A 25,772-nucleotide genomic window follows, 5' to 3' on the forward strand; every position below is an offset into this window, starting at 1 on the left:
GTTTAAGCTTCTCCCATTTTTGTGACGTCAGACTTGGGCTATCTGAAATGAAAACGACGTAATTTTCAAACACGGGTATATCTTCAACCAAAAACTGACGTTTCCTCGACGTTATTGACGTCACTTGGTTGCCTCGGAATGAACAGGGCTCGATTTTGAACAGCTGAAGACAGAGAAGAGTTGGCATTTGTAGTAGCCAACCTCCATTGAGAAAACGGCACTTTAAGAAGAAGACATGTCAACATACAGTCAATACCATAGGTGCCCATGCCCATGGACAGGGGGCCGTGGCCCCACTAGCTTTTCGGGTGCTCTAAACTATATATTGCCATCCAAAGTATACAAATTGTAATGTGCAAAATCTTTACGTCTGGACCCTCCCTAAAATTTTTTATATGGGCGCCCGTGCTAGTAATCCGCTAGGTAGGTGGCGATATCAGCGAGCGAAGCTCATAGCGAATACTGAACCATGTATAAGACGGGTCGCCCCCCAAAATCGATACTGTCATTCATCATCATCCAGCCCTTTGCGTCCACTGCTGGACATATGCCTCTCTCATTTTTGTCCATTGTGCTCTATTTTGAGCACTTTGCATCCAATTTCTTGACATTTTCTTGAGATAGTCAGTTCGACGAGTAGGTAGTCTTCCTCTACTTCTTTTGCTAATCTCGGCCTCCACTCAAGCAATCTCTTCGTCTACCTCCCATCACTGATTCGGGCGACGTGTCCGGCCCAGTTCCATTTCAGGGTGGCAATTCGGGAAATTACATCGATAACTCCTGTTCTTCGTCTTAAGTCTTCATTTCTAACTCGGTCACGAAGCCATATACTCAGCATTGACCTTTCCATTTTCGTCTGAGCTATTTGCAACATTTTAGAAGTTGTAGCTGTCAATGCCAAAGTTTCGACACCATAAGTCATCACAGGCAACACACATTGGTCAAATATTTTACGTTTTAAAGAAATTGGTATATCGCTTTTAAAGATGTCTTTGAGTTTTCCATAGGCTGCCCATGTTAGGTTTATTCTTCTTCGTAGTTCGCATGTTTGGTTGTCTCTTGTGATCTTTATTTTGTGTCCAAGGTATATGTATTTTTCCACTAGCTCTACTTCGTTGTCTCCAATATTGATATTTCCGCTAGGTACTAGGTTTGTCATGAATTTTGTTTTGTCATTGACCACGCAACTTTGAGACGAGAATTATAAAAAAATATGCATTGAAATCCAGATCGCATAATTTTTTGAGCATTATAAAGTGAGTACAAAGACATACATAATTTTTTTTTGTAATCCATGCATAATAATAATTGTAGACTATTATCGATTAGGTATAGTCAGTATTTTGGGTCGCGCCCGTATAAGACATTGCTACAATTAAGATAAGCCCAGGCGCACATAGGCAGCGGTCAGATGTTTCGAGTTCTACGTTCTTTTAGTTAGGTACGTACTTACATCCTAATCTAGTAATACACTACCGGCAATCAGACCGCGGTGGATAGTGAGAACTCTTGCGGTCTAACGTTCTATTCACAGAAAGACAAAGAATGCGAAAACAAAACAAAAATTTGATATAGTTCTAGAAATACGATTATTAGGATATATCAGTAAATTACGTCATAGAGAAGAAGGAGGGGTCAGTTTGCTTCTTACGATGGTATAAGACCGGAGAAAGGGGGAGCATGATCGCATATACGACGTCCTTTGGCGTACTTCAATTTATCGCTATTTTCTCTATAAATATAATTATTTTATCAAAAATGAATAACTATTTTCAATTTCGTTGCAACACGAAACTACAGCCGCATCATTATTCCAGTTCAATCAGAGAGTGTAGCAAGCACCTCTACCGGTTTCGAAACTTATTAGTCTCTCATCGGGAGGCACATATGCTGCTCTCTCTGACCCAATTAGGACAAACCCCGACGTGCAGTCACGGATTGCAACGAACGAAATGGCAGGGATGCTCTAGCGGGAACTGCTAGTAAAAAACTAAGTTTTCAAGCTAATAGGACATAACACAACACCAAAAAATGTTGTTCCACATCCTACCAGACTGAAAACAATGGGAACCTTCTCTAGTAACACCTCCGAGGCTTCTACAATTTGCAAACCATAACGGATGCTGAGACTAATGAAGATGAGGGAATTTGACAATTTATAATTCACGTCCCATCTGCTCAGCGCGGTAAAGTTCCAACGAGAATGGTTCCCTCCGTACTCCAATCAGAGTAAACATGTCAATCAAAAATGAATAACTATTTTCAATTTCGTTGCAACACGAAATTACAGAGACATCATTATTCCAGTTCAATCAAAGAGTGCAGCAAGCACCTCTACCGGTTTCGAAACTTATTAGTCTCTCATCAGGAGGCACATATGCTGCTCTCTCTGACCCAACTAGGACAAACCCCGGCGTGCAGTCACAGATTGTAACGAACGAAATGGCAGGGATGTTCTAGCGGCAACTGCTAGCAAAAAACTAATAATAATTTTTTTACTTTTACTAATTTCTTCCATAGGGCAGCATTATTCAATGTCTCACATGATCATATCGTCGGTTCGGAATAAGAATGACGTAACTGCAAATTTTGTCAATTCCTGTTTATTGCGTAATTGACTTCTAAAATACTGTGTAAAGATGATACAAACAGGGCCCCCGCTACCATATGTGCAAAGTGTGCAATGCACACGGGAGCCATCCTTTAGGGGCGCCAAAAAGCAGGGTAAAAAATTTAAAAAAAAATTTAAATTTAAAAGCAGGGTAAAATACGAACGAACTTGCATTTTATATTTCATGGAAGGCATTGAATATGCCGCTACATATTCAATCCCAATCAATAAGCCTTTCAAAAAAGCTAAACTGCCACCCTCGCCTAGGTGGGGTAGTGTCTGTGATAAAGTCGTTTTATATAGAAAAGAAGCATTAAAAAAATATATCAACAACAGTAGTATGGAAAATTATATACATGTTAAAGAAAAAATGGCAGCAGCAAAAAAAAATTTTAAAGAACAAGGCTAAGGAGTACTGGGTTAACTACTGCGCTAAACTTAACAAAAATACTCCGTCTAAGGAAATATGGCAACAGGCAAAAAAGATGCAAAGAATTCCTTCACCTTCCCCTAAATGTACTAACTTTGAATGGATAGACACTTTTTTGCAAAATATCACCCCATGTTCAACAGATCAGGAAGTAAAGGATTTAGTAGATAATGCTGATGTTCAAAATGATATATTTAATTATCCTTTGAAATTTACGGAACTACAATTTGCATTAAAAAAACCAAGAATACAGCTCCAGGTATGGATCAAGTTACATACGATATGATATGGAATTTACCAACTGTCGGTAAATTATTTCTTTTAGAAATTTTTAATGATATTTGGTTATACAACGCAGTCATTGAGGAATGGAAAAAGGTTGTAGTTGTACCAATCCCCAAACCACATAAAAATCCCAACCTTTTGAGACGTTTTTTAGAGACGTTATCTTGTAGTCAAAACCAGAAGTAACTTTTGAGATGTTAGGAGAGACTTTGCTTTCCATGGATGCAATATCACCTGAAACTTTCGGCCGCGGAAGAAACTTTTATTTTCTAACGATGTAATGTCACCAGAAACTTTGTTTTCTAACGATGTAGTGTCTTTCGAAATTGAAGACATCAAAGCAGCATGCTTCTTGTCCTCAAACATATAGGTTTCTGGATCATGACCTTCTTCTTGCAGTGTGTTCTTCAGACGTTCGACTAAATCAGCCTTTTTTCCAGCAGAGTCTAATTCGCGATCTTTCAACTCTTTTCTTAACTCCGTAAGACGCAAGTCACTAATTTTCGGCTTATAGTGTGAAGACATGATCACACAATTTAGTTAATGCTAATTTATGATATTATTTTTATATTTACGAATCCCAGTTTTCTGACACCATTTGTGACGCGCGAGTGATTTTACTAATTTGACTTTTTTTCTGATTATTATTTTCTAGGCACTAATATTTATTTTGAAATGACTTGCATCTATTTTTTTAAACACTAACTATTATTTATTTAAATAAAGAGAGACTTGCTTCGTACTATTTTATTTACAACACTTATTTAAATTATCAATACTAATATTTACTTATTTATCTACAAAATCTATTATACACAATAATTACATCTATTTTATTTCAATATTACAATAATTTATACTTACGCGACCTCGTTACTTTACATTCTAAAATCGAATAAAAGACAATGATATCTATCACAAACCGAGTTCGTTTTACAATACGCGTCGATCGTTGACTAAATACGTCCCCACCGAAAACGGGAATTTATGTTATTTGTGCTAGCCTTCTCGATTATTTCGGTATACTGGTGAACCTTCGAAGCGATGATCTCACTGCTCGACGGGTCAGGACCGGACACAGTTCGAAATTTCGTAACATTGCCCCCTCCTTAAGACATGGTTTCTCCTGGAACCTTATCGGAACTTAAAATGGGTGCTGGTATCGGCAACTGGACCCTCTTTTACAACTTTAAAGATTTCTTCCACAATATTTCGGACAACCCTCCAATCTAATTGGCGGCATTCTAACTTTGCTCTAACACGTGCTCTCTCATTTGAATTTATGCATCCTATACATCTTGGTAGGTAGGTTGGTCATGGACAGCGTCTTTTGTTACCAGATAGAAAAGGTAACATAATGCTATGATGCATCTTGGAGTTTTAATGCTTTGCCAGAAGCTGGCAGTTGGCATTGAAGTTCTGCAACTCGACCAAACTTCCTTCGAAAGGCGGATGCCAACTCTCGTGAGTCTTTGATACTGGCCGGGATGGTATGGGCCAGTGAATAGTCATCGCGAAGTGCGAGCAGATCTTGCTTTTCTTCAGTGGTAATGTTACGGTTGATGTGATAAATCCGGTCTGTATTAATAATTACCGGTAAATATTAATAGTAACCGTAGCAGCTGGTCAATGTGATTAATAATGCCTTTATAATTAGATTTACCGGTTATTATTAATACTTTCCTAACAATTCTGGTTAATGTAATAAAAACTCATTTTGGGCTTCACTATTGTCTATTTATGAAGTTTGATAATAAAGTTAACACTTAAACAGAATTTTTCAATAAAAAAACTCAACTAGACACCTTATAAGTAAAAAATAACTCATACACACGCATTAGGCTTTAAGTTACTAGACTATAATTACTTGTTTTGATAGGAAAGGCTCTTGTGGCACTTACTACACTAAAATTGCAGTGGCAGAATCCTTGACTGCCTAAATTCGAATATTTACTAACGCGTTCACTGATATAACAGAAATAATAATGGCAGTAATGTTTCGGGTATCGGCCTTAGCTCTATCAACTACTGGAATCCGCACTCTAACACTTTGACATACTTTTTCTACAGGGAGTCTATCATTAGAATGCTTTAACATTTTGTCAGATTCTTTTATAAGTGACTGTTCAGCAAGATCCCGAGTCTCCTGAATTTTCTTTTGAAGTTTTGTCAATTGGAGTGCTATATTCTTCGTCTCCCTCATTTTCTTTAACGCCAATACTGGCATTGTCTTTCTCATTGACAGCAATTATCGCACACGCATTATGTTCAATTGGGCTGTTAGTGTTACCTGTATCTTCAATATTCGCTAACTGTGAATCCTCGGTTGTACTGTTGAGTTCCATATCACCACGGTGCTTTGCTCCATTATCAACGTTATCAGAATGATCTGCTATTATCGCTTCTAAATCTTCTTCTGATTTCGGATAAAGTACCAGAAGGTAAGGATATTTTTAATCCTACTTTAGCCTTATGTATTTAATACATTAAATAGTGTATTTACACAGTGGTCGCTTCCGACCAGGTCTGCGCTATGCGCCGTATTTAGCTCTGGTATGTCGCAGTGACTAATAAACCTCCCTACACTCCGCAAGCTTCTACCCACTTAACGCTATTGAAATTTATCACATTTACCGTTCTAATCCGGGATTTATTAATAATTACCGGTCGATGTGATTAATTCTCGCATAATTATTACTTTTACCTAGCTATTCGGTTTGTATTAATAGTAACCGGTAATTATTAATAATTTCCAATTAATCATAATACTTACCGTAACAGTAACACCATATCTCACTTTACCGGTATACTCCATAGGCCCCCACTCCTCAAACCTGAGGTCAGATACTTCTCGGACTTGGTTTACTTCCACTCCTTCATCTACGTTCTACGTCTACGTCGTAGTCTCCCTCGTACGACGCCACCTGGTTATGGTGGTCTATCATCGGCTTTTCCCTAGGAATCTTGCTCATTCGGTAGATAACGTCATTAATCTTCTTTACAATGGACCTTCTCAGAACTGCTGCAACTTGGGAGACCAACCCGTTCGCTTCTTTGGATTATAAAGCTTAAGCGGTCTATTCTCATGCGTATCTTCCGGAGGGACAGATACTCCGGACATATCCGCATGTGTGTGTATCCATGCGTACGCCGTATGTGTCTTGCTCGCCGTCTGTGGTTCAAGACGACGAGCACAGACAGCGAGGCAGACATATACGCATGCGTGTGAATAGTTTCATGGATTTGTTCGCCGGACGAAGAGTATCTGTTAAATTTGTATCAATTTTCATTCTAACCACGGTAGTAAGCGTGTATTTATATTACATTAAAATGGCATTTGCGGATAATAAAGTATTTTGGGAAAGTTTTATTTTGTTATATAAGTTGAAGCCATGCCTGTGGAATGTAAAAAATATTCTAACAGGCAACTGCGAAACAACGCATATGAAGAATTAGTGGAAAAATGCCAAGAAATTTGCTCAGCTGGTAGCTACAGATATAAAGTACTTAAGAAAGAAAATATATTCCTTGATTTCAACGCGGGAACCAGTACAACTGAGAGATTTGTCCGTGAATGTGTAGCACCATAGCACCAACGAATATGTCTGGAAACACATCTGCCTGTATATGGCTAACAACGGATCTGTCCGTCGGACATATCCGCCGGACAAATAGGCATGTGAATAGGGCCCTTTATATCTCACTGCCAGGCGGGTCAGGATTGAACTCAGTTCAAAATTTCGTAACAGTATCTAGGGTGGCAGTGAATAAAATTATAAGATAGCTAGATATTTATTTATTTATCATAATAGATAATACACAAAACAGAAACATTGCACTCCACACCTGTACAAATTACATAAGAATTGTCAAGGCAAGGAGCGCTGTATAATTATCATAAAGTATTACAAAAATTTTTACAAAAATTAAAAACATGAGACTAAACAAATAAAGAAATAAGCATTGTCAAATTAAATTAATCAGAAACATTCAATATAGAAACAAAAAAAAAAAGAAAAAAATAAAATAAAAATAAAAACACTGGAAGTACAACAAACATTGCCAATTGCTTTCTAGGTCTTAGTTTTAATATAATGGACTAATAATCTCTTAAAGATAGTTGCATTATGGCTATTTTTAATGTGATAAGGTATATTATTGAACTGTACAATTCCTTTATGAAACAATATTTTCATTGAACTGGAATTGTTGGTTGTTCTAACATAAAAATTTAATGAATTTGCAGCTCTAGTGCTATGCTCATGAACATTTGCTATCGGGACCAACTGACTGTTCAAATACTCAGGCAATAAATGGTTTACCATCTTAAATAAGAATGTCATAGATTGGACATACATAAAATGTTCAACTTTTAACCAATTTAAAGTTTTCAGCATATCTTGAATTCGAGTATATCGATTGCATCTCAATATTACTCGCATAGCCTTATTTTGGAGAATTTGAAGCCTGTCATAATTAGAACATCCTGTATAAATCAATGAACAACAATATAAAAAGTGAGGTAATATTAACGAATTATAAATTGTTAATTTAGTTTGAAATGTCAAAAATGGTGATACTCTTCGAAAAAAACCTATTTTTTTCCCTATCTTTCTGCAAATGTAATCAACATGTTTACTAAAAGTTAGTTCCCTATCCAATATGAATCCCAAATACTTTATTTCCTGAACCATTTCAATTTTTTCATTATTTAATTTAATGTGAACATCCAAACTTAAGAATTTCCCGAAAGGGTATTATTACCAATAAACATGTATTTGGATTTTAACTCATTGACTTCAATTTGTTTAACTTAAATCTTTCAGTTAATAAATGCAATTCACGATTCATCGTGTCCACTACATCAACAAAATCTTCCCCATAAAAATATATTAATGTGTCATCAGCAAAAAGATGAATTTTACATTTGCTTAATACGTGTCCCAAATCATTAATGTATAATATGAAAAGTAGAGGTCCAAGTACACTGCCTTGCGGCACACCAATATCATTTAACTGTGGATTTGACATTTTACTATTTAATTTAGTCCTTTGGTACCTATTTGACAGATAATTTTCCAGCCAATTAAAAACTGTCCCGTTAAAACCAGATTTCTTTAATTTCAAAAGAAGTATATGACGATCTATTGTTTCAAATGCTCTTTTGAGATCTATAAAAACTGCGCATATACCGACCCCTGTCGTATCTAAAATACTTTTCATATCTGAGACAACTAACTGTAATGCGGTCTCACATGAATGAGAATTTCTAAATCCAGACTGGTAATTATACAGGATATTATTTGAAGTAATAAATTTAATCAGCTGATTGTACACCACAATTTCTAAAACTTTTTCACAAAATGGGAGCATATTTATTGGACGTAATTGATCAAGTTTATTAGTATTAGGAACTTTTGGAACAGGAACTATAGTTGATATTTTAAATTGCTTGGGCACCAGGCCCTTCTCTAAACTCATATTAATTAAATTTAATAAAGGATAACCTAACACATGAAATAGATTTTTGATAATATCAAGACCTACTTCATCCATACTATTTTTTTTATATTGTAATTTGATTATATCATACAGTTGGTTTAGTGATATGCTCTCAAAAGTTTCAAAATTTACATCAGATGAAACAACTGTCTGCAAATTTAAATTAATATCACTATTTTGGTCAAAACTTACAATAATATCTTTAATACTATCAACATAATATTGATTTAATATGTTTGCCAAATTTACACTATATGTTACACCTTCATGTTCAAGACTTTGAAATTGTGATATAGTTTTATTAGTTCCTACTAACTGTTTGAGATGTTTCCACATTTGTTTAGAATTACCCCTATTTCTATCAATATTTGACTCATAAAATCTAATTTTAACTTGTTTTAAAATTCTAACACAGTTATTTCTTTCAATTTTATAGTTATTCCAATCTACGCAATCGTTTGTAAACAAAAATCTTTTATAAGCAATATTTTTATTCTTAACTGCCAATTTACAAGTGTTGTCAAACCATTTATTACCAAAGTTCTTAACTTCCACAGTTTTAACTGGTGACACTCTATTCAAAACATCTACGATATTATTGACGAAAGTATCAGTAACTTCATCGATGTTTACCGAAGAATATGCCCAATCTTTTTCAATCAACATGTTTACCATATTATCATATATTATTTTAGAACGAATTTGTTTTGTTTCAATGACTTCACTTTTAGTTACTTTATTATTGAGCACATGGACAATACAGTGATCAGATATTATGTAATTTTTTTCTACATGAGCAGTTAACGTATAGTCATTACTTATGACAAGATCAATCATAGATTTTGAATCTTTAAAAATTCTTGTATATTCATTTACAAGTTGCTGCATTCCATTATTTTCTATATATTCTTTCAATTTACTTTTACCCTGACAATTTTTATCATAATGTATGTTGAAATCTCCAGCAATGACTATACTACAACTACTATGTGATTCATAATAATCATCCATCCACTTGAAAAATACATCAATGAATTCACTTATACTACCACTTGGCGATCTATAAATACTCACTATTCCATAATATGATCCATTAATTACAACATCCAAAGACAAAACCCACAAACTCTTGTCAATAATAAATGTTTTGATATACAAGAATCTACAGGTCGAGCAAGTCTCGTAAATTTCACGATTGCGAGCCACGCTTCACGCAACCGTGTTTGCGTACTTGTGTTTCGAGTTGCGTGGTCGTGCGGAGTTATATTTACCAAATTTAAATGTAATCGTTTCTACCAAAGAATACATATCTCCCAAGAACCGACACAAACGGATTATCTATGAACTAAATTTTTATGCGCATGTGCCAGATCGGCCATTTCTCAATTTGTATGAATAGCAAATAATTTTGGTGACATTTGTCTTGTACAGGATCGGCGTTTGTTGTCACAGTTGTTTGTTTGGCTTGGCTTGGCGTTAGTATTTTGTTTTTGTATCAGTTTGTAGCTCATAATATTTTGTATAAACTTATTTTCTATATATTTTCTTATATAGCCTACAACTATTAATTGTTATTTTCCAACATTTATACAATTTAATTCTTTTTGAGATATCTTGATTATGTGAATTAATTATTTTAAGCTTTTTCATGAACTATAAACTATCGTAAAATTAATTTTGTATTTATTGGGATTTCACAAAGAATTTGAATCTAAAATATCATACAAATTCTCTAACCTTTCTTTGACCTCTACTGTACCAAATGCATCTGCAGGAAGAGCACAAAGTCATATTTTATATGTGTTCATTCCACAAGCCACGTGCTGTGTTTAAAAAGTTGAGAATCCAATACTCACAAAAACTTCCATTAAGTACCTACTTTTATCAGCAAACCTAAATTAAATTTAATAAACTATGTTTCATTAAATTGTTTCTGTAGTTTGTATAAAACAATTACTTAGGTCAAATATATAAAACAATTTATGACTGACTACTTGAAATTCAGGATTTTCAGGAGTAACATTATATAATTTAGCTAATTCAAAAAGTTTGATCCAATATCACTTGAAATTGTTTCAACATTCAAGTTAATGCTTGATAATTGACAATACACTCTTCATAATAGGTTTACATTCTCTTGATTATACTTGCGTTCCAACAAAAAAAGCTAAAGGCTGCTTTCATATGGAATATAAGCTTCTGACCATAATGATCAAAACGTTTCCATATATATATATATATATATATATATATATATATATATATATATATATATATATATATATATATATATATATATATATATATATATATATATATATATAACAGGTATATAATATTTGCTGAACAGTTAGGAAACAAGGTTGAAATATTGGGGTAGCAGCAATCTCAAAGAAAACTCTTTATAATAGTTCCAAGCTTTCGAAAATGTTTATTTTCATCATCAGGGAAACTACAATCATAAATAGACAGTATTTAACAAATAGGCTAACTGATTTTTGTGTGTTCTAGATTTTTGGTAACACAAAGATAGCAATTATTATTGATTTCAGTTAGCCTATTTGTTAAATACTGTCTATTTATGATTGTAGTTTCCCTGATGATGAAAATAAACATTTTCGAAAGCTTGGAACTATTATAAAGAGTTTTCTTTGAGATTGCTGCTACCCCAATATTTCAACCTTGTTATATATATATATATATATATATATATATATATATATATATATATATATATATATATATATATATATATATTGACGTGATCTTGTTTATTGATATGAGATATAATATTCTTATTTGTCATTTAATTTAATCAATGCATTAATAATAATTTAATTAATTAACCAGATTACATATCAATATGTTTTCAATCTCAGGGCGAATTATAAAATTAATTACTTACTCTCGTGGCTTCTAAGTATTTCTCAATGGTTCCTAATCGGGATAGGAAAGAAAAGAGTAAAATAATACACACATATGGGTTACAATTATAATCAAAATATTGTTTATTTTATTTAAATGGCAATCACTGCTTAATATTTGCTAGATCTTATTATTCTTAAACATAACATTTACAAATGGGAATCTTATTTCCTTTTGGTTTCCAATTGAAAGTTTTTATTAACATTTAACTATTAGGATTTATTAGCAACAATTCTATTTAAGTTTGATGAAGCTTTTCTGATATTATTTATTATGTTCTTCAATTTATAATGTGGTATTTAATACGAAAAACCCATACATTCATGTCCAAACAAATGAGACTGACCTTTTTCTGGTGAACTGAGAATGTCTTCACACAAGACCCGTTTCCTGCTATCCTTGGCTGCGATCAAAACCTCGTCCTGGCTTTCCGTAATGTTCTCCTTTGAAAACTAGCTCGTATAGCTCTCGTTCCTGCTTCTGTCGTGATGCTGTGTTCTACCTTTTTCGAAACTTCAATCAGCTACCGGGACACTCTTGGCTCAAGGAGGTTCTTTACTCTCAACCTGGTCTACCTCTCGTTCCCCGATAGATACTCCACACTCACGGAACTACACCGGCTTTCTCACTCTCCGTACACTACCGTCTACTACTGGACTTCACTTCTCGACAGCTCAAAACATTCTGATCTATCTTTTCATTCATTCCCCTCCTTTCTAAATATCCCTTCCAGATTCACAAATCAACCTTCCACCACCAACTCTCATTCGCAGTATTCCTCAAAACCAATTTTTAATCTTTCTAAATATGCTTAATGGATTTCAAAAAAAAATAGTTAATTCCCATTCCAAAATTACTTTCTACTATTTACAAAATTTAATGACCTATTATCTACTTCAACTGAGTCTTATTTAGCATAGGCTAATGATCGAACCTTCCGCGAACAACGATAATGAACTATTATCAATTTCAAATGAGTCTTATTTAGCATAGGCTAATGATCGAACCTTCCGCGAACAACGATAATGGTACGCGCCATTCACTTTGTTTATTCTAAGCGCATTGTCCCGAGTTTCGTATGCTTCTTCTAATCACTTCTTAAAATTAAATATAACAATTTGTTGTATACAGGTTGTTCTAAATTTATATGCCCGTGGTTGAGAAAATTGAAAATATTTTATATTAAATTGAATTCTGTTTATAATTATCAAAATTTAATTTTCATATCAAATAGAAATATAACAAATCCCCGCCTTGTATTCGATAAAATTTATCTGCATTTTTAAATAAATTTTCTCGAGGCAAAACCAACTCCCTGTATATTTCCTTACTTTAATCTACGTCTTATATCCTAACTTACTATCTACTTCATGTAATTCTGTCTTTTATTCGTGATATTTGTATACATCGTGAATATTATAAATTCCTCGGATCTTTTCCGAGTTCCTGTGCCTCAACTCATAACTATTTATCCCATTTTCATTATTCACGATGTACGGGCCTTCGAAAACAGGCATCAACTTTGCGCAAATGCCCCCAGGAAGATTTGATACTCGTAATGCCCTCACGAGTACTTTTTCACCCTTTTGGAACGTCACTGGTCTTCTTTTTCTATTGTGTTCCTGTCTTTGGATATATTTTTCGTTGCTTCGCCGTAATCTTCTCTGTACGGTTTCAATCACCTGTTGATATTCTTTTGGCTCTTGGTCTTCCCGTGGCCTTATCGGCAGTACACCCTTCATGATGTATTCTGGGGTCTCTTTTGTTACTGTGCTCGGAATTGTATTTAGATACCTTTCTATTTCCGCCATTTTCCTGTCCCAATGGCGATGTTGACCATCTGTTGCAATGCGAAGAAATTTCGTCACTTCCTGTATGAATCGTTCCGAAGGATTACTCTGTGGATGCCTGATGCTGACAAAATTTGTCTCTATTCCTCGTTCTCGAAGTTGTCCCTTGAAACGATCATTTCGGAAATACGTTGCATTGTCCAGTAGAATCTTTTTTGGTGTTCCTACTATGGCTATAAAATTGTCGATTTTTCTTAATATTTCTTCCCCCTTTGTGGTGCGGCAACTATATAATTTTACGTATTTTGAAAACACATCCACCATTACCAGAATATGTTTGTTCCTTTTAGTGGTCATAATTAGATCGCTTAACATATCTATTGCTACAATGTCTAGTTTGTTTCGGGCTTCAATATTTTTGGCAACATTTTCGTTTTTGAAATTCCGACTCTTATATTTTTGACATACATCGCACTTCTGGGTAATTTCCTTTGCAATGCGGTAATCCTGTCGGCTGATGTAATTTTCCCTAAAAACGAGCCAAACTTTTCTGCTACCGATGTGCCCATTGTCCTCATGTAATTTCTTTATTATCTTTTCGGCCAATGTCTGTGTCACTAAATATAGTTCCTTTCCGTCTATTCTCTTAAAATATATGTTATTTTCTACTTCCGCTCTTCTTTTCTCTCTTTCCTCTAGGTCTTCCTGGTTTGTTCTTATCTCATTTAACGAATATATCCCTTCTTCTTGTATTAATCTATTTAGTTCCACCTGTAGAGTAATTGTTTCCTTTTTTCCGGTGTCCTCATCCCGTGTTAGAGCGTCGGCTATTATGTTGTCTTTTCCTTTTATATATCGGAACTCAAAATCATACTCCTGTAATAATAGAATGCCTCTATGTATTCTATTATTTACTAATCTATTCTTCATGATATGTACTAAAGCTGCATGGTCTGTTTCGATTGTGAATTTTGCTCCCAATAAGTAAAACCTCAATTTGTTTACGCAATATAGTACACTGGCAAACTCCAATTCTGTAACACTATATTTTCTCTCATGTGTTTTAGTCACTCGAGATATAAAACATATCGGCACTTCTTGGTCGTTTTGTATTTGAGACAGAACTCCTGCAAATTTTTGTATGGACGCATCAGTTCGGAGTATAAAAGGTAAATTGTAAATGGGGTGGTATATTTTCGTTCCTTTTGCGAATTCTCGTTTTAATGTTTCGAAAGCTTCCTCCTGTTCTTCTTTCCAATTCCATTTTATTCCTTTTTTAAGCAATTTTATCAGAGGGATTTCCTTTTGGCTCAAATCGGGAATCAGCTTTTTAAAATAATTAATCGTGCCAAGAAAACCTCTCAATGTTTTCAAATTCGTTGGTCTTGGGTATTCATCTATGAGCTTGACTCTGTCTTCGGCTAATCTTACTGTTTTGGAGTTTTGGTGTCCAATTGAAAACCCAAATAAATGACTTCTTTTTGAAAAAATTGACATTTTTCAATGTTTAATTTCAATCCCGCTGTGTCCAATTCTTCCAGAATTATTTCAATGTGTTCCAGATGACTCTGAGTATCTTGTGAAAAAATTAATAAATCATCGATATAATGAACTATGAAATCTTCATGGCGATTCAAAATGGTATGTAGAGCTCGGACGAGTGCAGCACAAGCACTCTGCAATCCAAATGGCACTACCTTGAACCGGTAGACAATACCATCAATAGAAAAAGCGGTGTAGTTTCTACACTTTTCAGCTAACGGTATCAACCAAAAACTGTGTTTTAAGTCAATTTTCGAAAATATGTGTGACCCGGTGATTCTTCCAAAAATGGCCTCGATGTTTAGGGGTGATTCATATTGTGATACAGTGTGCTGGTTGATATTCCTGGCATCTAAACATAATCTCAATTCTCCATTGCTTTTCTTTACTATCACAATCGGGTTAACATACGGTGAATCACATCTTTCGATGATTTGATCTTCCAACATTTTATTTATTTCTTCTTTCACCTCTTGTCGATACTTGTATGGAATCGGGTAAGTCTTTGATCGAAAATTTCCCAAGTTTTTCACCTCAAATGAATGTTCGTACTTTTTAGCCACTCTGTTTTCCTCATTGATCAAATTTTCGTAGTTTCTTAACATCAACCGCAATTCTTTTTCTTTCCCTTCTCCACATATCAATTTTCTGTCTTTTTTCTCAGATTCTTCACACATGTTTACCGTGCATTCTGCATCCTCTTTTGCATATACCTCCTCTTCAAATACCACTGTTTCAATCATATTCTTTTCACTTTCATTTTTTAGCTTTATTTCTTTTTCTCCTGAGCTCGTCTCTTCTTTTGAGGAATCCCAGGTTTCCTTTGTTTCTGATACTCTCAAATTTTCTTCTTCTGGGCTCAACTCTTCTTTTGAGGAGCCACAGGTTTCATTTTCTTTTATCTTTTTCTGACCTTTTCTCCTTTTTTTTCCTTGTCCTTGCTTCGCTGCCAAATTCATTTCCACTGTTTGTTCTTTACCTGATTCGTCCGTATTTTGTTTCTCATGTTCCTTGTCCTGTTCTTTTTCTTTTTCTTCTGTTAGTTTCATCGTATTATTTTTAAAATCTATCACTACATGTTTTTCTGCCAATTCGTCAACTCCTACTATCATGTCATGTGACATGTTTGGCATTATTACACATTGTAGTGCATACATATTCTTACCCAGTCGTACCATTACTCGTATGCCTTCATTTATAGTTGCCAATGTCCGTTTGTTTGCGCCCACTAAATTTACCCTAGGTATTTTGTAAATTAAATTTGTTAAGTTAACTTCTTCTATTAGTTTTCTGTTGACCAATGTTATTTCAGATCCAGTGTCTATCATAATTTTAATTGGTTTCTCGTTGATAAATCCGTCCACAAATTTTAAATTAACTCCATTTTTCTTTTCGTTGTTTCCTGCCAATTTAATAAACTCCTTGGGGTGACAAAAGATTCCTGTTTGATTTTTGGTTTTTAGTGAGCGCCGTCGTGAAAAGACGCCGGTTGCTCATCGTTGTTTATATTTTCGTCATAATGTCTCTCTCCGTCATATTCATCTGTCTGGGTATTATTTACTTCTCTTCTATTTTCTCTTGGTCTGTCGGATCTGTTTCGGTTTTCTCGATATCCCTGTTCATTTTGTCTACCATTATTTCTGTTTTCTTGATTTGAGCGTGTGGTGTTTCTATTCTGGTATTCTCGATTTCTGTCCTCATTCCATTGCCTATTTCTTTGTTCATAATTTCCTCTTCCGTTGTCTCTATTTTCGTTTTCCCTTCTGGGATTAAAATCTCGTCTTGTATAGTCCCTCCTATTTTGATTTCTATCTCTGTAATCTTGTGTTTCTCGGGGCCTGTAATCTTCTCGCGACCTTCTTGATTTTCTTTCTCTTAGACGTGATTCTCTTATTTGTAGGAATTGGCATAAACTATCTATGTCTTTGTAATTTTGCAATGTGATATGGTCTTCCAGCGTTTCCTCGAAATGTCTTGCAATCAGTTCGACTAATTGTTCCGATGAGTAATTATATTGTAAATGTTTTGCATTATTGTAAACTTGCAAAGCATATGTCCTTTCTGATACACCCATCCTATCATTGTATTTCCCATTTTGCAATTCCTTGTTAATTTCCAATTGTTGGACTTTTCCCCAGAAATAATTCAAAAATTTTTGTTCAAATTGTTGCCAATTGCCGAATTCTTCTTCTTTGCTATCGAACCATAGGCTTGCTTCATATTTGAGATGGTTTCTGATAGTTTCTTTTGCTGTTTCGAAAATTCCGATGTGCTGTATTTTCTTTTTCAGGCTATTTATGAACGGCACTGGGTGTAATCTTCTTACATCCCCGCCAAACCTTATCTTCACGTCATCTGTGCTATGTATAACCATTTCTCTTCTTTCTCCGACATTCTGTGGCGTCCTGTTTTCGGTGACTTGTTTTTCTATTTCTGTGATTCTTTTTTCCACTTCTTCTCTGTCTACTTGAATAGCATTTTCCAACTTGTTTTCCAAACTTTCCATTTCTTTTTTCTGGCAATTCGTTAACTCCTTCATTTTTATTTCTTGTTCTTGCATGTGATCTTTAATTTTCATTTCATACTTTTCTATGCGTTCCTCCATTTTCTTGTTGTTCTCTTCTATTGCTTGTTTCATTTTTTGTTGTGTTTCATCCATTTTTTGATCCAATTTTTGTTGTGTTTCTTCCATTTTTTGATCCAATTTTTGTTGTGTTTCATCCATTTTTTGATCCATTTTTTGTTGTGATTCATCCATTTTCTTTGATGTTTCTTCCTGATTTTTATCCATTGTTCGTTTTGCTTCATCCATTTTTTGTGACTGGAGTTGCATAAGTTGTAATATCTTTTCTAATTCTGACAATTCTTTTTTTCCTGTTTCCATGATTGTTGTGTCTAAAATATCTTCTTGGTCTGAATTTTCCTCTTGATTTGAATGTTCTTTTTGTTTTTTATTGTCTTTGCTTTGGCTTCTTGTCACAGACATTTGTTTTCAAGAAGTACTGTCCCCGCCAAATATGAAATTTTACTAGTATGTTACCAAGACGACTTTTTCTCACCCAAATATTATAAATTGTCAATAAATATATCAAATGTAAATATCGTAAAAATAAAATATTAAATCAGTTATGTAAAATTTGTACCTAAAGAGATCTAAAATTTTATGTTATCAAATGTAAGTATCTCATTTTTTACCACAGGCATATAAATTTTCAAACACCGGCTTTACTCTTTCTATCCTTCAAATTTGCCACTAGAAATACTTTTCAATGCTTTCCACGTTGGACGACAGTTGACGTGATCTTGATTATTGATATGAGATAATATTCTTATTTGTCATTTAATTTAATCAATGCATTAATAATAATTTAATTAATTAACCAGATCACATATCAATATGTTTTCAATCTCAGGGCGAATTATAAAATTAATTACTTACTCTCGTGGCTTCTAAGTATTTCTCAATGGTTCCTAATCGGGATAGGAAAGAAAAGAGTAAAATAATACACACATATGGGTTACAATTATAATCAAAATATTGTTTATTTTATTTAAATGGCAATCACTGCTTAATATTTGCTAGATCTTATTATTCTTAAACATAACATTTACAAATGGGAATCTTATTTCCTTTTGGTTTCCAATTGAAAGTTTTTATTAACATTTAACTATTAGGATTTATTAGCAACAATTCTATTTAAGTTTGATGAAGCTTTTCTGATATTATTTATTATGTTCTTCAATTTATAATGTGGTATTTAATACGAAAAACCCATACATTCATGTCCAAACAAATGAGACTGACCTTTTTCTGGTGAACTGAGAATGTCTTCACACAAGACCCGTTTCCTGCTATCCTTGGCTGCGATCAAAACCTCGTCCTGGCTTTCCGTAATGTTCTCCTTTGAAAACTAGCTCGTATAGCTCTCGTTCCTGCTTCTGTCGTGATGCTGTGTTCTACCTTTTTCGAAACTTCAATCAGCTACCGGGACACTCTTGGCTCAAGGAGGTTCTTTACTCTCAACCTGGTCTACCTCTCGTTCCCCGATAGATACTCCACACTCACGGAACTACACCGGCTTTCTCACTCTCCGTACACTACCGTCTACTACTGGACTTCACTTCTCGACAGCTCAAAACATTCTGATCTATCTTTTCATTCATTCCCCTCCTTTCTAAATATCCCTTCCAGATTCACAAATCAACCTTCCACCACCAACTCTCATTCGCAGTATTCCTCAAAACCAATTTTTAATCTTTCTAAATATGCTTAATGGATTTCAAAAAAAAAATAGTTAATTCCCATTCCAAAATTACTTTCTACTATTTACAAAATTTAATGACCTATTATCTACTTCAACTGAGTCTTATTTAGCATAGGCTAATGATCGAACCTTCCGCGAACAACGATAATGAACTATTATCAATTTCAAATGAGTCTTATTTAGCATAGGCTAATGATCGAACCTTCCGCGAACAACGATAATGGTACGCGCCATTCACTTTGTTTATTCTAAGCGCATTGTCCCGAGTTTCGTATGCTTCTTCTAATCACTTCTTAAAATTAAATATAACAATTTGTTGTATACAGGTTGTTCTAAATTTATATGCCCGTGGTTGAGAAAATTGAAAATATTTTATATTAAATTGAATTCTGTTTATAATTATCAAAATTTAATTTTCATATCAAATAGAAATATAACAATATATATATATATATATATATATATATATATATATATATATATATATATATATATATATATATATATATATATATATATATATATATATATATATTAATTAAAAATTACTTTTTCTCTTTTCTCGATTGCTTATTAGTTTTTATTGTATACTATATATATTTTTTCAGTTATTACATCTTTAAAGTACATTTACAAAATACTGAAATTAAAACCCGACTATAGCCTCAGGTTTTCTTAACATTCTGTTTTTTGATTCATTAGCTTATGGTGGATATTAAAAAATTTAGGTTTTATTTTTCAACATAAGCGAACACAGTTAGCTTTCATTCGTCGTGGTAGTCAGACGTGTGCAAGAAAGAAGCTTGTTTTTAAAACCGGTGTTTATAAATTAGGTATATAAATAAATATTTTGTGAACAAAAGTACATTAATTACACCAAATAAAAAAGCGAAATCGGAATAAAGACATTAAAAACTTATGAGTGCAGTTAGCGGGGCCGAAGCCCCCGAAAAAAATGTTTTGGAAACCCAAATGGATACAGAACATGCAAAATCTTCAAAGGAGGAGCTGTTAGGATTTCAAAATATTGTTCCAATAACACAGATAAGTACCATAAAACTTGTTAATAATAAACCCATTATCTATAATGACTCTACTAATGTACACACTTCAATAATAATTAATATCATAAACAAAGAAGTAGGAACAAAAACGGAGGAATTTCTTTATCGACAAAACGACTTAGGACCTTTTCACGTTTATATGGAAAATAATTCACCCGAATTTAAAGGCAGATTAAACGCTTTAATGATAGGTGACATTATCACAAATTTTAAAGAAATTAATGAAAAAATTGTAAGCATTGACGCAGTAGGGAGAAATAAAATACGTATAAAATTTAAAGATTATAAATCGGCTAACTATATCATATCTAAAAAAATGGAATATAAGCTTCTGACCATAATGATCAAAACGTTTCCATATATATATATATATATATATATATATATATATATATATATATATATATATATATATATATATATATCTAACTACATTTAATTAATGTCCTTTTGACATATTTCAAAATTAATTTACGTTTACAATTTATATTTTTTAGAAAGAATTTTTATGTTTTTTATAAGTATGTTAGTTATTTTGTAAACCACGAGCAGTAAGTTGTTATTTTTCTAGTTTTCATCTAAATTTAAACATTTGTATTTTTAGATTGTCTTGATAAAGGAAATAAATTGTCCGAAAGCTCGACAAAAGTTCAAAGTGTTTCTCTTCTAATCAGCCCAAAACACATTGACTGCATTCCCCAAAATTATTCATTTTATGTATATATATATATATATATATATATATATATATATATATATATATATATATATATTTTTTATTCTATGTTTCAAGGATCTACATCTCATGTTTTTAAACATATATATATATATATATATATATATATATATATATATATTAATTAATATATTAATTAAAAAAATTACTTTTTCTCTTTTCTCGATTGCTTATTAGTTTTTATTGTATACTATATATATTTTTTCAGTTATTACATCTTTATATTTATAGAAATAAAATAGTACAATACTTATTGGTTTTTTATTTATTTACCCCGATATTCGACTTTAAAGAATGTACTGGCTGGTTTTGGCTGGAATGTACGGAATGTTTTGGCTGGTTTCCAAGACAATAAAAATTGAAAATATTGACATTCGATTTTAACATACAGTTTCTTGTTGTTGATCACGAACATTTGTCATCCAAAAAGAATTGGGTTCCGTGACGGTTACAACGGCTGTTATTTTTCGATTATTTTACGAAATAACGAATATAATGAATTAGGAAATACCTCGACAAACAAGTAATTGGTCCTAGGTTTTCACCCAAAGTAATCGAAAGTAGAACTGGAAGTCGATATTGGAACTCTTCGTGTAACTTTGCGTCGATTGATCTACGATTTTACTAATTTTGTCATCTTGTTTTACATTCATATCATATTTTGAGTGACTTTAAAGCAGTACCTACGGTTGTAACTCTAAAACCGAAGTCCGATGTCAAATTTCTCATCTTTAATACCATCCATGGGTTATAAGCTTTCATTCGACACCTCCTTTGTCATTCTATCTGTATTAGTAACTGAGGAGTTGTATTCGCGGTCGGACGGACAGACAGTCATGAAACCAGAAGTATATATTTGTTCTCGTCTTGCGAATGCGCGTCGAATAATATATCACTTGTGCTATTGCGGTGACTTTAAAAGAGTACTTCCGGTCGCATTTCTAAAACCGGAAGTCCTAGGTCAAATTTCCCACCTTTAGTACCATCCATGTATTATGAGCTTTCATTCGACACCTCATTTGTGATTCTACATGGTATAGTGACGGAGGAGTTACATTTCCGGTCGGACGGACAGACAGTCTAGGTCAAATGTCTCACCTTGAGTACCATCCATGGATTATAAGCTTTCATTTGACACCTCATTTGTCATTCTACCTGGTATAGTGACTGAATGAGTTATATTCGCGGTCGGACGGACAGACAGCCTATTAGGTCACACCAAGTCGTTCAAATTCTCACCAACTTGTTCACACTTTTTCAAAATTGGTGAAAACAACAAATTATATTTTGTATCGTTGTATCAATATAAGCCAAAAAGAATAATTAGTGAATGTCACGCCACTATAATATATTTTATTATTGGTCTTTCAATGCTAAAATCAGGATAAAAAAGGTATTTTATCCATGGTTTTAATCAATATAATTCTCACCATTACTTTGTGTTGTATTTGCAACCTTTTGTAAATCAAAAATAATTCCACCATATTAAGAATGTCAACAAAAGCCGGCCCTGCATGCAACCTTTCTCTCAGTGCAACTAAAATTTTATTGATACACGCCAGAAATGTGTGAGACTTTTCTCAGTGTACTCGCGTGTACACTTGCCAACTCGATACTAAAATTAAGTACATGCTAACAACAAAAGAATCGCCGTCCGTGTCGGTTCTTGTGAGAGATATGTATTCTTTGGTTTCTACTGATAATAATATACTATTCTCAATATGGCTACATGGCTACTGGGTGTAAAAGATAAATCTTATTCTATCTGTTCTTCATGAGTTTTAGATAATTTTAGTTGTATTTCTTTGTAATTTTGTGTTGTACAAAGATTAATTTAAAATTTTCTCTGGAAGTATTAATTTAGAAAGATAATATGCTTCATTGGTGTTGTGTTTTGAAGTGTGAAATGCAAAGTAATTGTGATAAAGTCAAGATAAAGTTCACTTTTAAACTGAACTAAATAAGGTATCTGAGAGACAACAATGGTTAAATGCAATACAATGTACAGGTTTTACTAGCGAAATGAAAATTTTCCTGTCCTGTCTGCTGTAATCATTTTATATCTGGTAAGTTACAATTACAACAGTAACGATTTTTGAAGATGTTAACATTTTAATCTTATAGGAAAATAGGAAAACCAGCCGACTTAATCGATAATAACAATCTCCAGATTGGGTTCCTTCAATAAATATGGGCTATAAACACAATGAAATAAGTTCCCCAAAATCTAAAATGGAGTGCTATCAAAGGAGAATTAAAGGAAAAAATATTCATATTGAAATTATTTATAAGGCACTGGACTGTCTTAAATTCTACAATAATACTAGGTGGGTAAATGATTTTAGACATTTTTCATTAAGAGTAGATTAAGATTAAGTAGATTTTCATTCAGTAGATTTAAGACTTGTTTACACGGGTAGAGTAATGATGCAAGTCCTTGATAGAGTAGAGTAACTCTACCTGTAAAAATGCTCAGCACAGTAGAATAGCTGGTAGAGTGTATAGTTGGAGTTAAAGTAGAGTGACTAGCAACCTATGGCAAAGTAACTACTCTATGACCACCACTACTGCCAAAATGTCTACTCGGCTGCACACTCTACCCATGGAACACGCTCAATTATGGCAGAATAGAGTAGGTAGGAGAGTACATGGGGGCGCTGTCATTCTGGCTGGAATTGTGTTTTGTGTAAATAGTGAAAATGAAGTTCACTGAAGATGAAACTTTAAAACTTGTAGAGCTATAATACGGCGAATACCAGTGTTTATGGAATTTAGGTAGTGTATACTACAGAAATAAAAGTTTGCAGCAAGCTGCGGAGGATGAAATCGTCGAAAGAATGGCAAAGGAGGCTTTGGAGTAAACGAGCTTAAGCAAAAAATTAAGAATTTAAGGTGCACTTATAATCAAGAGTGTTTAAAAATACAAAAATCGGTTTCACTATACTAGCATCAGTACTATACTTGTACTCTCCTCATGTGAATGGTATCAAGCCATTTTTGGTAGAGTACTACCGCTACTCTACTCTCCTCAAAACTCTACCCATGTAAACAAGTCTTTACAAACAGTGGAAAATGAGGTAGCTAGTAGAGTAGTAGTAGAGTAAAATATACTGGTTTAGCAAATTACAATGTTTTAAGTTAATACAGTAGCGATCAACAGGTAGCCAAAACGTGTTCCAAGATTGCCACTGTAATTTTGAATATTTTTTCGAGGTATTTGGCACACGTATTCGTAAAATAATAAAGAATGGCGGTACAGAGCCCAATTTGAAAAATATATTAATATGTGGAAATTACTCTGTAATTATACAATATTTAAAAAAGAGCCTGTACCGCCATTAAGAAGAACAAAAAAATACACTTTCTTCAAATAAACTTTTTTATCCGATGCCTAGATTTTGTGTAATTTTGGAACTACTAATGAAATAAAAAATTTTAGTAGTTCCAAAATAACACAAAATCGGATAAAAAAGTTGTATTTGAAGAAAGTGTATTTTTTTGTTCTTCTTAATGGCGGTACAAGCTCGTTTTTTTATATTGTATTTAATTACAAAGTAATTTCCACATATTAATATATTTTTCAAATTGGGCTCTGTACCACCATTCTTTATTATATTAAGAATATGTGTGCCAAATATCTCGAAAAAATATTCAAAATTACAGCCGCAATCTTGGAACACCTTTACGCTACCTGTTGATCGATACTGTTACCTCTTAAGATAGTTTTAATAGTTATTTATGATATAAGTATTAAAAGTACAATTTTAAGACGCGCATGTGAAAGTTAACTTGAAAAAATAATTTTATTAATGTTTTGACTTCCACATCAGATGTCATTGTCAAAATACAAAATATTCATTATTATTAGGTTTATTCTAGCAAACAGTCAAACTAGTCAAAAACCGTCAGCAAAAGTTGGTCGGTAAAAGAACATAATACAGTCACCAGTGCGATCCCCTCTACTTGCGCTGGTCCACTATTCGCTGATGATTTCAAACTGTTTGAAACTGATGCTAAAACAAACCTATTATTATTATGCATATCATTATCTGTAAATAATATTTCTTCTGATTGTTAATTGTAAAGGATAGAAAAATTACCATTTCTTTTATTTTTTTTTAGAATCAGCTGAGAGAAGTGGTCTACAAAAAACCAGGAAGGAAACGGAATATGTGGCTACGAAAGGCAAAAGAAAGGTTTACAAAGCAAATGTGACATATTTTTTTGAAATATTTAGGAATATCAGTAAATTGCATTAAAAAATGTATGAAAAGATTTTGTTCAATAAAAATGTTTATATTTATCAAGGATGTATTATTTGGTATGGCCACATATCGTCAGTGATGTAATAATACATCCTATCTGTTTTTTTCATGAGTTTTGTAAGAGAGACTAAAAACTTGTCTTAGGGTCACCTCCTGTTTTCATATGATATTTGTTTTGTAGTAAATTAAACTATCTATGAACTACAAAACAAGTCAAAACTTACATATGAACACAGGAGGTGACCTTAAAACATGTTTTTCCATCTCTCATACAAAACTCATGAAAAAACAGATAGGAGGTATTGTCACATCAGCAAGGATGTACAGTGATGAGTGCCCTAATAACCGGCAAAATAT

At 33.3% G+C, this 25,772-nt stretch overlaps 1 long non-coding RNA gene across 2 annotated transcripts; it reads left to right on the forward strand.

Moving 5' to 3' along the window:
- The first annotated feature begins 21,911 nt into the window (after positions 1–21,911).
- On the forward strand, positions 21,912–25,453 carry LOC126886432 (uncharacterized). 2 transcript variants are annotated; one of them, XR_007698616.1, is made up of 3 exons: positions 22,315–23,216; positions 23,275–23,477; positions 25,273–25,453. It is a non-coding gene; the product is annotated as an uncharacterized LOC126886432 (long non-coding RNA). The 2 variants fall into 2 exon arrangements; XR_007698615.1 differs by having other exon boundaries at positions 21,912–23,477.
- Positions 25,454–25,772: the final 319 nt, after the last annotated feature.

Source organism: Diabrotica virgifera, chromosome 6 (genome assembly GCF_917563875.1).
Source record: "Diabrotica virgifera virgifera chromosome 6, PGI_DIABVI_V3a".
In the NCBI taxonomy this organism is placed as follows: domain Eukaryota; kingdom Metazoa; phylum Arthropoda; class Insecta; order Coleoptera; family Chrysomelidae; genus Diabrotica; species Diabrotica virgifera.